Raw genomic sequence first — 10513 nt, forward strand, 5'->3', positions numbered from 1 at the left:
TGCCCGTTCTATGATACCAAATTTTAGCATAATGTAAAAGAAGACCCGCTCTTTCAGAAAATATGAAAAAGTCAAGTTCGGCTAGGTTGACCACTTTCACTTATTTTCAGTCCTCACGCAAAATCAGTGTGTGTGACTTTATGTTCGTTTTGAGGTGCACGGTCACATACACACACACACACACACACACACACACACACACACACACACATATATATATATATATATATATATATATATATATGATATGTGTGTGTGTGTGTCTGTGTGTATGTATATTATATTATATAAGCTGGAATGTGCCAGATATGTATTTCACCCGAAACCCTAACTATCGTCAAATTTACATGCTGGCAAATGTTATTCATTATGAAGGTGGTAATGGTAGAAGTTAGATGAGAGTGGGGATAAGGTAACTCATTGGATACCCTCTCTCGCATCTTTTCGTTTTTATGCGCGATGTTCACATGAGATATTTACCGCTGATGTGTGGAGACGAAGTGGCATTTGGTTGTATGGAGACGACATCCGTCGTGTAAAGCGTTACGTGAGATGTCGTAGTAGTTGCCGATTGAATGGATGACGTCATGGCGTCCGTGCTCCTTTTGTCGTTCGTACTCTGCGTTGTCCTCGGCAACAAGGAGTCCGGCAGTCGGGAAATTGTCTCGATACTTCGTATCGTGGGTTCATCGAGGATGAGTTTGTATTCGAAGGACTTCACGTCGTATGTCAAACGCTACACCGGGAAAAGTAAAATCACAAAGGAACAAACAATGTTTAAAGCGATAAAAACACACACGCACAACATGACAATCTTACTAAATGTTAGCCTGAAATAATGCACCATAAAGCACTATCAAGGAAAGATGAGAAGAAATAGAATACAGAAGTAATAAACACTGAAATTGAAATTTTAACCACTCTTTTAAAGTCTTAGATGAAAGTAAGTGAATACGATAATTCTCCTGTGTTAGTTTTATAACTTATCATCATGACATAAAATACACCCTAGTATCAACAGTGTTTTAATGTAGGCCTATACAGTGTAACCTGATAAATCAAGGTCCTTTAAACGCTCGTACATAATTCGGTCATATCAGTAATCTCATAAGAGGTTATTATATGATAAAAGCATAATATCAGAGTTGGGACCAGCACATTACCCACTTTCAGGAAAAATAATCTGTCTGCCTGTCAACATCAGGCTGTTATCATGTGTGAACAAATATAGTATACCAGGCTTTGTCATAAGAGCATGGTAGTTATAACCAAACATGTAGAATGAAAAGGGAAAATAAAGTTTGACCGTACTTCTTGCTCACCTCTCGTCACACTTTACGGTTGAAGCAGTGTTTGACCAACTTATTTGCATTACTCTAAACAGATGGTATATGAACATTGATGACTATTGTGATTGATTGCAAGCAAATCTCTATGTTTATAAGCATACTTGGTGTTATTTCAATTCACATGTACAATATGCGTGTGAAACTGTAAGTGGTATTTTCTTTTAGCATGGATGGGTGCTCATGGAAGCAGAATAAATGAAGAAAGTATAAGTAAATTCTGTAGGGGAGAGCGGGGAGAAGTGGGACATTATTTCAAGTTCGCCGATTTTCTTCTGATATCTTTTTATAAAAGAGATGATTACATTTCCTTGCGGGCTTGCATGAAGGTTCATATGGTAGGTTACATAAAGAGCTATAAACTGGGGGTGGCACTGTTCTCAATTTTCTGCAGTTAATGAAAAGAAAAAACCTTATTTTGGGGGAGAAGTTGACCCACCCGTGGGTAAAGTGGGACAACGGCAAGGGAGAAATGGGACGGTGTTGGTAAAGTGGGGTAAAGTGTGACATCCTATAAACATGTCGGAAAAGTCAAAGTTTGAAGGCGTAATGAAACATTGGTAATGAAAACAGTCAAACATGCTTTAAAATGATCTTTATTTCAACAAAACAAGTTTGAACAACATGTTTGAAAATCTGAACTGTTTTACATGTAATGCTATTATGAGGGACAAATGGGACACGTTGTCCCAACTGTCCCTCACATGGCATATACATAGATATGTACAACTGCTCAGTAACCATGCAGGCATTTGTCAAAAACAAGTTATATTAGTTGCATATCAATAAGGCTCACCACCAGCTTCAATTGTGCCCTTGAAATCATGAATACAAAGACAACAGGTTAATTAACCTGATTTAAAAAAAAAATCATATTTGGGGGAAAATTTTCAATAGCAATTTATGACCACTTAGAATTTGCCGAACTGCATGGCTTTCTTAATGTGATGTATGGTTGCTAGGGACTTATTGTAGATATTAGCCAATCGCTGATTGGTTGAACAGTTTTTGATTCAGAGGACGTGTCCCATTTGACCCGCGTCCCAACTCACCCCGCTCTCCCCTACAGGTAAACGGAGCAAATAGAATTATTGTAATGGAACTACATTACTACATTGCTAGAATAAGTATGTGAGGATCCTGCGTTATCATCCATGTTTAGAATTGCTTTGTGTTTTGGGTTTTGGGTCAGAATACTAGTTTCATCTTGCTCTACTTCAAAATATTCACAAATCGTTACATAATTATGAACTACGGATTTAGGTATATATAGTACATGATATGAAATTTCCCTCCCCCTCAAAAAAAAAAAAAAATTCATCTGAATTGCCCCTTTAATATTTAAAGTGGGACCCGGGAAAAGTATTTGGGATTCCATACCTATGTACATACTAAAAGGATTACACCATTGATTTCAATGTAAATTCGGTTAATACAAGATTACACTTTTCATACGTCACGTCTCAAGCGTACAGCGTCATCCTACTGTCCTTGTTCAGTGGAAGTCTGATATGAAAATCATGTACTGGATATAAAAGGGAACTTATATACTTCCACCGTGAATGATACGCAAGCACGGGATATCAAGTATAATTCTTGAAATGTGGGCTTTGAATGGTACAGTGTGATGATAAAAAGCGGAAGCAGTACAATATATTCATTAAAAAAACAAAGTGACGTCAGTTTTGTGAGATTCCCATCCCTCTGTTTCGTCAACAACGCAGGCATGACAAGGAACAGAGACTCCCCAGGATATTACCGACGAACGCTCTGCTGATATGACTATTACAGGAAGTATAGGCCTGTTGGCTTATTGAATTCATTCAAATGTCAAAAGTTCAAAGTTCAAATTTATTTTCATTTCTATCAAATAAACAGAGAAAATCATATACAATGTATAAGCAGAACATATTTGTAATAATTGCAAAAACGTAAATTAACAAAATACATGTGATAATGATTAACAAAATTAAGAAAACATAATTGTATTTTTTCAATATAATTATACATATGCATAGTAAAATTGAATAACAGTGAATAAGACTGAAAATGAGAATGGAGGGTCCCACTGAAAGGCAAAGCATGTACGATATTGGACCCTCAGATAATGTATATAAGAACGAATCATGAATTAATGAAACTACAAACAGATTAAAAAAAATCAAAGGAACTAATGTCAATTGACATGAGATCAAATTAAAGAAAATAAAGAGGAAAATAAAGAAAAAAATCACAAAAACAACAGAAACAATGATATAGTAATCATTCCATCTGTGATGAGTTGACAAATGAATGGTCGATAAAAATGACGAATGTTCTACAGATATGACCATTTTAGGAAGTCTGTTTGTTTGTTTATTTGATTAGTCCTCCCCCCCAACATAAAGGAAACGTTTGACTAGATAATCATTCCATCTGTGATGAGTTGACAAAATGGTCAACTTGAAATGTATTTTATAGGTGAAGAGACGATTGCACGATTTGTCTAAGAATTTTGTGACGTTCATTTTGCCTGATTTAATGTGATGCCGCCAAATCATGCCGATCGTAAAAGAAAGCGCACAGTGTCATGGTTTCACGGCCAAACGATTCATTAATAAGGGGAATCATCCATTATCACAAAATATGAGAAAAAGATATCGATGTGTTTGTGCGTTCCAGTCCATCATACTTGGTCATCTGTTTTATTACTCTATCCATTAAGCTGCTCCAAAATTTTAACGAACGTAGTACTAATGTTGGCAGTAACAATACGATTGAGAATAAAGGCATTGAATAGGTAATGATAGATTCTCGGTAAAATAATGATTGATGAAAATGAGTGCACTGGACATTCAAACTCAAGATTTGCAAGATATTGAGAGTTTGATACTAAAGCGTGTTAACTCCACTTTTATTTAATTGTGATATTTGCTATTGAAACTGATAAAATCAAAGGGTGTTATGATAAGAAAAGCGGATAATTATAGTTGCTCATTATTTCAAGAATATTTCTTGGTATGTTTAGAGTGAGCTACGCTGGAGGGTTTATCATTATTATTATCATTTTTTTTTGGCTCTGTCTGATTATGAATATTTCGAAATGTTTGAGAATGGCGCTAGCCCATTATGAGATCAAACTCTTCATAATATCATCATACCATTTGCAAGGTGTAGGTGCACAGCATGTTGAGCATTCTCTCTCCTTCTGGCACCCCGGAGCTCGGGCATAGTGGCATCGCCGCTACCGTACTCACTGCCCCAGAATATTCGCAGGTGAAATTACGTATGTTTGTCACCGATGTTGGTAAGCACACCATGAACTCGTTACACTGTGTGGTTGGGGTTAACGTGTCAAGAATCGTATCACGAATGTTGACTCCCGCTGTGGAATGAATTAGGAAATCGACATAGTACGTTTCTTCACTTATTTTCAATAAATAAAGTTAAGCAGACATTAAAGGGACTGTACAGTACTGGTTGAGGTGGGGATTCATGTTTTGAACACTCACAAAAGTGAGATAATGAGAAACCTCTTATCAAATATGAAAGAGCATGAAATTTTGAGAAGGATTCAACGTTTGTTTGATGAAAATTGGTTTTAAAATGGCTGAGATATCCAAAAAAGTGATAATAATAAAAGGCGACATGCCACAACTTTATTAGGATCTCTTTGTTTCACCTTGTTTTGGGATATCTCAGCCATTTCAAAACCGATTTTCATCAAATAAACTTTTGATACCCCTTAGAATCGCATGCTCTTTGACATTTCATATGGCCGGAGTGGTTTCTGAATATCTCGCAAAACGTAAAAAGCTAAATCCTCACCTCGACCAGAACTGTACACACCCTTTAACCTTAGATTTTCAGTGAGAGAGAGAGAGAGAGGGAGAGAGAGAGAGAGAGAGAGAGAGAGGGAGAGAGAGAGAGAGAGAGAGAGAGGGAGAGAGAATAAATCGTGTGTGTAAAACAGATACGTTGTAAAACAAACTCTAGTTTTGGTTATATTATGGTTGGCCAGGATGGTCAAAAGTTGCACAGTAGATACGCATCCTAAACGATATGTATTCAAAATACAACAGATGCGCATCCCGACGTGACCAATCCGATGCCTCATACAACAGATACGTACCCCGTCACAGTCAGATACGTGTCAAATAAATCATATGAAGAGTTTGTTTGCAAAAACCGATAAGTCCATATTTGCCAAATGGAGATATTTGCGATTAAAGTTCACGAAAAAAAGAGAATAATAAGACAATTTTTGCTTCTTTTGACCATAACTTCAAAAATATACCTTTGTATGTAGTGACCAATATATCATTTAAAAGGTATTATTTTGTACTTTTTGACAGAGATCGTACTTCAAAATCTTCAAAAATGGACTTATCGGTTTTTGCAAACAAACCCTTCATATACAAACATTTCTGTGTTTCTGATACGTATCTCTTGTTCTTGATACGTATCACATTATTTTGGGATACGTAAATGTGTCCTCTTTCTGATACGTATCAGGCGTTCTCGATACGTATCGCGGTGTTCATGCAACAGTCAATGTCCAATCAGAAGCCGCGTTTTATACCCAACCCTTCTCAAAGTCAGACAAGACAGAAGGGGTGATCTTGACACACAATGCAGGTACAATGTATCAGAAACGCTGGTCGAATTTCCCTTGGCCAAATTTGATATAGACTTCCGTTAAACCATTCATGTATGCGTAATACACGTAACCTAAACAACACTAAATTCTAGCCTTTGCAACAATATTCAATATGTTTCTGATTAGACAGTTGCATTACAAAACAATGCGATACGCATAGAGAATACGTGATGCGTATCAGAAAAGAAAAAAAACAAACAAACCCAGGGACGTCTCTTAAACTAATGCGATAAGTATTCAAGACAAGAGATAGTTAATCAGTAACATGACAATATTTGTATCTGATTTATCTGATACGTATCTGGCTGTGAAGGGATAGTATCTCTCGTATAAAGCATCTGATTAGGTAAAATTTTGATGCGTATCTGAATGCATATTGTTTGGGGATACGTATCAACTGTGAGACTTATGGCTCTCCTGGTCACCCATAGGTCATGCCATAATTGTGATCCTGCACCTCAAAACAAACAAAAAGTTGCCAGACATGAATTTTTAGTTAAGACCATATTCTGAAAGAGCAGACTTTAAGCTTTGAAATGATGTATAAATCAAATCAAATGGACTCTCCTAACCTATCTAAATATTGGAAAGAAAGCACAAACTCAGGAAAAGTGTGAACTGAGAAAAGAGGCTCTGAAGTACAGTGTCTATTCAAGCGCTTCATCGTTACCAAACCGTGCTGGCTGTGCGATGAATGGGACAAAAAACAGGAAGTAAACCACTAGAGTAACAATGAAGGGATTATCAGATTAAACTGAAATTGAGCATGCCTCATTAACACATTCTGTCCATAATTAATGCCAACTTTCAAAGCAGTAACACTATCCTTTCAAAAGTTATTAGAGTTAAAAGAGAAGAGTGTGGACAAGGTTTTTCAGAAATGAAAAAGGGATTCTAAAGACACACCTCATCACACTATTCTACCAAAAATGTTCGAAATAAACTGCTAAAAAAAAACACACTTTCCTGCCCGTTTTACGATACCAAATTTTAGCAAAATGTAAAAGAAGACCCGCTCTTTCAGAAAATATAAAAAAGTCAAGTTCGGCTAGCTAGGTTGACCCATTTTACTTATTTTCAGTCCTCACGCAAAATCAGTGTGTGCGACTTTATGTTCGTTTTGAGGTGCACGGTCACAATTTGTCTCCCGAGTTATCGATCACTCATTGTCATGTCTCCTTTCGTGGAGGTAGTAATCTAAATTTGGATAAGGATAGGAAGATTTAGAAGGATTACACAATTTCTATGGAATACTATAAACAAAAAAGGCCTGCGTGCCAGGGATTCTAATGCAGACCAACGCAGGTCATTTTCCTCATCACCATGAAACATCCGCTGACCTATTGATAAGGACAACGGCTGCAGCCTTACGACAATTGTACTTGCTTGGTCACACATAACATCCACAGATACGGATGTTGCTGATGTCTCTTTATCAAACATAATAATGATGAATTGGTAACATAATCTTATACAAACAACCTCTATCTGTTTTTAATTGCAATCCTTAAAATCATTACCAATGTTATGCTGTCATAATGTAAAAATTCAGGCCTTGTATCGGTCTTAACGTCATGACTTACGGGGAGCAGACGATTTTCCCAGTTTGCAAAGAATCTTTAAGCGCTCGTTTTCGGAGACCTGCTGGCTCACCACACATGTACTTGATTCACCTTGCGTGTCTGGGAACAAAAAGAAAAAAAAAAGAAAAAAATGCATTTCGTGTTGTTTTATTCTTCCTTCACGTTCATGGACATCAGACAGTTACGTCAGACAGATAAAATCTGACTTAGATTAGGAAGAACGTTTTGGAATTGGAACCGTACGGTTTGACATAATCTTTACAACACACACACACACACACACACACACACACACACACACACATATATATATATATATATATATATAATACATACATATACCGTACATATATTATATACATTTACATGTATAATGAGAAGTCGGAAGGAGTATGTTTAGTTTTCAACAGGTTTAATGGCCGCCGAGCTTTCGGTCAGACAGTGGACCTTCATATTAATTTCTTCATATCAGCTTATTATTAAATGTCTCTCTAAATTATAAAAGAAAGAGAACAAAAAATCAAACAGAACGTTGAGAAAATAACAAAAAATTGGAGAAGAAATAAAATAGATATATATGCCATTTTGAAATTTCACATTTCGTCGGAAAATATTTCCAGGCCAGTCCTTATGAATATTCAAATGAGCTAGTGGATGATTTCTTGCTCTCACAATTTTTTCATGCATACTAGGCGTGAATATTTTTACCTAATATAGGTAAAAGCATATTCCCGTACAAAAAAAAAAAACCCAACCCCCCCCCCCCCAAAAAAAAAAAACCCAACAACAACAACAACAACAGCAACAACAACAGAGAACCACATTATTTTGTTCTTCTTTATTTTTGGTGATTTCATGACAGGTTTGATACCCATACAGGTGAAACAGTTTTTGTCATTTCTGTCATCTTCCTGCTGAATTGCAGAGTTGAATGTCCATAACGACTGGTCAAGAAGTGTTTTCATATTTTTATTTCTATTTAAAGATAACTATGATAACTTTCTTATTTCCCATCGGATTTTGATAATTTTTGCACTGTTCTGCAGGCAACGGTGGCAGAGGAATATTTTGAGTGAATTTCTTCATTAAGAAGCGAAACATTCAAATTGAACGCATTTACTGCATTTTACCATACAATGTATGCCTTTTATAGTTGTGAAACATGGTGCAGAGAAATAAGTTACCCACCCTGGCACATGTTCACAGCGCTGTTCGATGGTAATGTCCCCGACACAAACACGATTGATGATATTATTCCCCAGCAAGCGGCCATTCGCATACAAAGCTCCATGATTCCGGCGGGTGTCCCCTCTTTGTGCTTGTACAAAACTGTCTGGTACTGGCAATGATGAGTTCGAGCGTGCTGCGCTATCGTACTCATATCCCGTGTTGGAAGGAAACACTGCGGGGCGTTTCCGCTAGGTGTTGTTGTTTTCGATTCTGGTAAGCAGAAGTATAACCAGGGGGAAAAAAATAAAAGACCCGAGGAGAGGACAACGATATGGGCCTTAGTCGTTTTTCTCGCCAGTGCGACTCCGATTTGTGGTGAATAGTAATTTATCCTTGCGCTTAAGATGATATAAAATTGACTTGCATAAGATGTTTTTGCCGTATAAACGATTACTTTTTTTACCCCTTTCAGTGAGTGAGTAATGTGTAATGATGATTGTAGTTTGGTAAGAGCTTAGATTTTTTTCCTATTCCTTTCGCGAGCCTTTGGTCAACATGCCTTCTAGAAATGTGTTGACTCGATGTTATCATTTCGCCCACTCCACTTATACCACATAATTTCTATCTGTGTTTCCGTTACATGTTTCCCTCTATCTTTTTTTTTCTTTGTTTAACCCAGTGCCAATCAATTTTGAACTGTTCATTACATCTTTTTCTTAAAAGGTTTCTATCGTGAAATTGTTTTTATGTTTGTGCACGCGAAAGCTGGAACGTGTTTGATTACACACACTACTTTGGTCTTCCCAAACAAAGTTGCATATAAACGCTACTTCAGTCAAAGCTATTAATTTTGGGTAGGGCAATTAATATTAACGATAATGGCGTTATGATTCCAATGTTAAACATGGGTCTAGGGCAATTACCCCCTGGGCAATTACCCCGCACCCTTCCCTTGGCCCTAATCCTAATCCTAATCCTGAACCTAACCCTAACCCTAACACTAATCTTTACTCTAACCTTACCACAAACCAGTAATTGGCCGGGGGGTAATTGCCCTCTGGGGGTAATTGCCCGGATACGGTTAAACATGGTACTAATGTTAATCAAAGTAAATGGGCTTTTCTATAAGGGAAAGTCCATCCTACCTTGCTTTGTTTGGAAGCATAATAATCAGAGAACAAGAGCAGTGAAAATTGGGAAAAAAATCATGTAATGTAAAGTCAAGTAAAAAATCAAGAAATGTAAAAAAAAAAATCAGACAAAAAAAATGAGCTGGCAAAGTTTAGAGAGTGAGACATATTGTCAATTCTGTATGACGTATAGGTGTTGAGGAGCTCTCGTTTTGTTTTGGACACAAAATGTCACTAATTTCAATCTTTCTCTCAAATATTTTGGCACAGTCAGAACTTTTTCCCTCAGGATGACATTCAAATGCGTATTACCTTTATCCCCATACTAAGAACAGATCGGAAGGATTTTTTTCCCCTCTTGACAACAATTAAAATTTGTGACTTTCGTTGCCAAATTGCCTTGATCTCTAATTCATAACCTGTATGTATGTGTGTACGCGTGTACCTATTCCACGCCCCCTTTTTTCACTGATCTGTTTTTGTGATTTTTCTGCTTTCATACAAAGCAACATAATATAAGGAATTGACCCCCCCCCCCCCCTTTAAAATGAAGACATAGTTCTGGTAAGGTTTTGAGAAGCCGTCTTGCACCATTTCCTAAATTGCTTATATTACATTGAAAGAGTCGACCAAGAATCTATGTCT

This window comes from Diadema antillarum, unplaced genomic scaffold (genome assembly GCF_040938485.1).
Source record: "Diadema antillarum isolate AM-2024a unplaced genomic scaffold, OU_Dant_1.0 scf00000020, whole genome shotgun sequence".
Classification (NCBI taxonomy): domain Eukaryota; kingdom Metazoa; phylum Echinodermata; class Echinoidea; order Diadematoida; family Diadematidae; genus Diadema; species Diadema antillarum.